We start from the raw sequence: 5,150 nt of genomic DNA, 5'->3' as shown, positions 1-5,150 counted from the left end.
CGCAAGGATCAAGTCAAAGATTTGAAATGCGAAGAAGCAAAAAACACCCAACCGGAAAAGCAAAATGAAAAAAGAATCCAAAAATACGAAGATAGTGTAAGGAGCCTCTGGGACAGCTTCAAGCGTACCAACATCAGAATTATAGGGGTACCAGAAGAAGAGAGAGGGCAAGATATTGAAAACCTATTTGAAGAAATAATGACAGAAAACTTCCCCTACCTGGTGAAAGAAATAGACTTCCAAGTCCAGGAAGCGCAGAGAACCCCAAACAAAAGGAATCCAAAGAGGACCACACCAAGACACATCATAATTAAAATGCCAAGAGCAAAAGACAAAGAGAGAATCTTAAAAGCAGCAAGAGAAAAAAAGTCAGTTACCTATAAGGGAGTACCCATACGACTGTCAGCTGATTTCTCAACAGAAACTTTGCAGGCCAGAAGGGAGTGGCAAGAAATATTCAAAGTGATGAATAGCAAGAACCTACAACCAAGATTACTTTATCCAGCAAAGCTATCATTCAGAATTGAAGGTCAGATAAAGAGCACAGCAGATAAGAAAAAGCTAAAGGAGTTCATCACCACCAAACCAGTATTATATGAAATGCTGAAAGGTATCCTTTAAGAAGAAGAAGAAGAAGAAAAAGGTAAAGATACAAATTATGAACAACAAATACACATCTATCAACAAGTGAATCTAAAAATCAAGTGAAATAATCTGATGATGAACAGAATGATAGAATGGGAATGGGCTGACTATGCTTGGGGGGGGGGAAAGGGATGTGGGGGGTGAGGGAAGAGATTCGACAATAATCGTGCACCTATGGATGAAGACAGTGGGTGGGGAGTGAGGGCGGTGGGTGGGGTGGGAACTGGGTGGAGGGGAGTTATGGTGGGAAAAAAGAGTAACTAATGTAATAATCTGAACAATAAAGATGTAATTAAAAAAAAAAAAAGAAAAGACCCTGGAGGAGGCCATTCACAGCGACATGTCAGGGCACTTCCAGCACACCTCATCTCTCTCTCAGGGGAACGAGGATGAAAGCACACATATGGACATGTTGCTTGCTCTACAGATATGTCCTCCTGGGAACAGATGGGTCCAAGTTCAATGCAGTCCTGTGCTCCAGGAGCTTGGCCCACCTGATGGCAGTTTCAATGAGTATCAGTGACTGACAGGTCAAGACATTGAGAAGAGCATCTGCTGGTATATGTCCAGGGACCTGAAGCAAGGCATGCTGACTGTGGTGAAATGTCTCAAGAATACCCCTGCCTTCTTTGGGCCATGCGGGGAGTAGGAACAAAGGGCCAGACCCTGATGAATATCATGGTATCTCACAGCGAGATGGACCTCCTGGACATCAATCGCTGTACCGTGACATCATGGGAGACACCTCGGGGGATTACTGGAAGATTCTGCTAAAGATCTGTGGTGGCAAGGACAGAGTGATGACTGGTGACTCACTTCTGTCCACTTGCCAGCAACAGTGGTGCCAGGAAAAGGCCAAAAGAATGTCTGTTTCCATCAAACCCACAAAATAACCCCCCAGGTATCCCAGTGCTGACAGTCCTTGGAGCCTTGGCCCTGACCTCCACTCACCTCTCCTGATCTTATGTTGTGCTCCTGCTGAAGGGCCTGGGAACTCTCTCAGGATGCCTTTTCCTCCCCACCCCTCAGTCTCTTGCTGCTAAAGTAGATGTTTTGTTTCCTGACTCATTCCCCTTTGCTTGTAGCTGAGACACTGGGCTTCATTTTAGTCATATAATTTTAATATTTATTTGGAGGTATTTTTTTATAGTCATTGCCAGACAGGTGCATACAAGTCTCTCTGTTGCCACACACATTTCAGGTGAGAGAGGTCAGGTGGGGCAGCGTCATGTCCTCACTGAGGGGAGATCTGTAAGGATAATCTGGATCTGGTGAGAATGCGTCATGAGCTTTGTTATTGCCAAACTCACTGCTTTTTAGAAAAGAAAAGGAAAGAAAAGAAAAGAAAAGAAAAGAAAAGAAAAGAAAAGAAAAGAAAAGACCAGAAAGTCATCTGTTCCTTCTTCCATGTAAAACACGAAAACAAAACCAGCTTCCTGCTAGTGGCAGGGGTTCTTGTAGTTGAGAATGTGCCTTAAACCTGAATGGTGGTAGCCAAAAGCTGTTTCTAAATTAAAGTCAGTCAGCTCTGAAAAACAACAACACACCTGAGACTTATTTTGTAACTTGTATAGTAGATTGTGCAATCTATAAATAGTATTCAAACATGTGGTACAGAAACAAATATTATGTTTTAAAATGGCCACCAATGATAATAACAACTAATGCTTATATTTACTATGAAGTAGGTGCTTGACTAAATAATTTTAATGTGCATTAATTTATTTCATCTTTCCAACAACCCTAGAAGTTATTAAGTGCTCTACTGCCCTTGATGTTCATGGGCAATCTCAGTATGATTACAATAGTTTGAGTTGAATTTCAGGTATTTGTAGCCCAAGGAGTATTATCTATGTCAGCATGATACATGTTATTATGTTTGCATGTGTCTTTGTAGGTGTGCAAAGCAGGTTATCCTGGGCAAAGGGAGATTAGGTAGAAAAGGCATGTGCTCTGTCTGTCCTATACCCATTTACATTGACTGAATTTACAAATCTCCAGAGAAAACTCCTGGGCTTGGGGAAAACTCCATGGGGCCAGGAAGCTAACTTGCAAGGATTTCACTTGCATGGCCCCATGGGAAGAACTTGACCTTAAGAGAAGAAAATCTGAAGATCTTAATAGATATAACATAAATATGATTTAAAAACCAAATAATATAAAATGTTATTCGATAAAAAGTCTCCCTACCATCCTTGTCCTCCATCTGACCAATTCTCACCCAGCCCCTCCCACTGAGAGCCACTGTCTTTCATTTCTTTTGTAAATTTCCATAGTTTCTTCATATACAAGCAAAAACAAATATAGATTCTTATTTACCTTCATTTGTTTACAACGGTAGCATATTTTACATACCATTCTACACCTTGCTTTTTTTGTGTGTGAGGTATTTTTTTTATTTATCTTGGGCTTCTTTCTCTATTGGTATAAGAAAGCTTCCTCATTCTTTTTCACAGCTGTCTAATGTTTTATGGTATAGGCATATCATCATTTATTTAAGCAGTTTATTTTAATGGACATTTGGGATGTTTCTAATTTTGGGCTATTAACAAACAATGCTATAATGAAAAAAAAATTTGCTTTAAAGTCATTTCTCTCCTGTGCCTGAATAGCCACATGATAAATTTCTCCATACGTAATTCTGAGTCATTAGTGGCTTTTGTTATTTGAAAGTGAACACCTAGCTATATTCTCTATGGGAATGGTAGGAGAAAGGATGTATATGTATAGAGCTAAAAAGAGCTATAACACCTTAGCACCCAAGCCCCTGTGATGGGAACTATCTTAGAGAGCCCAACCCAGGAAGAAAGCTCATGTTTTTTTTTTATCGCTTTCAGAGGAAGGAGGAGTATGGGTTTTAAAAGTTGCTGAAGAGGTAATACTGGAGTAGAGAGAGTGGCCCGAGGGAAGCATGGGCTAGGGTTCCAATGTGAAGGCAGGACTAACTAGTTGTAGAAGTCCTGGACTGAAAGGTATGCACATCTAAAATGTTGATGGATAATCCTTATTGTCTTCTAAACAAGGCTTTATTAGTTTGCTGTCTTGCCAACATTATAGAAAAGAGACTGCTTACATTCTTATGAATATTGGATCTTATAAAATCTTTAAAATTTTGCTGATTATATTTTAAAATTATATCACATTGTTGTTTTAGCTTACATTTCCTAGGTTATGCCTATGAAAGAGATGTTGAACTCTTTCATAGGCATATTTCTTCTATAAACTGCCTGTTTATTTCCTTTGCCTGTTTTTCTAATAGGTGTTGTCTTAATTAATTTGAAAAAGTCCTTTAATGTTCTTTTGTCTGTTACAGATGTAGCAAGTATTTTCTCTTTGTCCTTTAACTTTGAACCTGGTTGTATCTATTAACACCCTTAGTTGTGTCTTAGCTCGTTCAACTAATACAGACTGGGTAGCTTATAAGCAACAGCAATTGATTTCTCACAGTTCTGAAAGCTGGAAAGTACAAGATCAAGGTGCCAGCATGGTCCGGTCAGGGCCCTCTTCCTGGTTCATACCTGGCACCTTGGTGCTGCTATGCCTCCATGTGAAGGAGTCTCTTTTGTGAGGGCATTAACCATGTTCATGAGGGCTCTGACTTCATGACCTAATCACTTCCTCAAAGGCCCAAACTCCTAATACTATCATTTTTGGGGTTAGGATTTCCACATATGAATTGGGGGGAGCAAACATTCAGACCACAGAATTCCAACCCTGCACCTCTGCCCGCCCTGCCCCGCCCCACCAAATAAAATTCAGGTCCTTCTCACATGCAGAATATATTTGTTCCATCCCAACAATCCCAAAAGTCTTAGTTTTGTTCCAGCATCAACTCAAAAGTCTAAGTCCAAAGTCTCATCTAAATCAGATATGGGTGAGGCATTCATATTTTCCAAGCAAGTCCAAAACCTTAAGGACCACTGGGACAGAGGTACCACCCGCTGGACACACTAGGGTGTGAGTTAGGTCCCCAAAGCTCTGGGTGACCCCACCCTCACAGCTTTACAGGATGCAGCCCAGGCGGCAAGCTCTCACAGGTTGTAGTCCTGTGCCTGCCCCTCTCTGGGGCAGGGGTCTCAGGTGGCCCTGCCCCCACAGCTCCTCTGATCACTGCCTTAGTGGGAACTCTGGCAGTGGCTCCTCTCCCTCCTGAACCTGCTGCTCTGGAGGCTCCATCTTTCCAAATGTAAATGGCAATATGCATGCCCTCAGGGCTCAGCCACTCGGTTCTGCAGGGATTCCACCAAGGTTTACTGCCCATCCTGACCCCCTTCCTCAGCACCTAAGGAGTGTAGCAGGGGCATTTGGGAGCAAAGCCTACAATGTGAAGCAGCCAAAAGCCCCTCTTTTGAGATCAATCTGCTTCCCAGGTCCTTATACTCTGAACCTGTGATGGTAGGGCCAGTAGGAAATGCCTTTGAGGTTATTTTGCCATTGTTTTGAACAACAGATCCTGGCTTCTTGTATAGATGGCCAACCAATTTCTCCATTACCTTGAGAATAGC

General features: G+C 41.8%; 1 pseudogene; it reads left to right on the top strand.

Moving 5' to 3' along the window:
* LOC102254214 overlaps nt 1-1,538 on the top strand; it is a 3,507-nt pseudogene extending 1,969 nt beyond the window's left edge.
* Nucleotides 1,539-5,150: the final 3,612 nt, after the last annotated feature.

This window comes from Myotis brandtii, unplaced genomic scaffold, assembly GCF_000412655.1.
Source record: "Myotis brandtii unplaced genomic scaffold, ASM41265v1 scaffold48, whole genome shotgun sequence".
NCBI lineage: Eukaryota > Metazoa > Chordata > Mammalia > Chiroptera > Vespertilionidae > Myotis > Myotis brandtii.
Note: the sequence above shows the minus strand (reverse complement) of the source record. Positions and strands in the feature narration are given on the sequence as shown.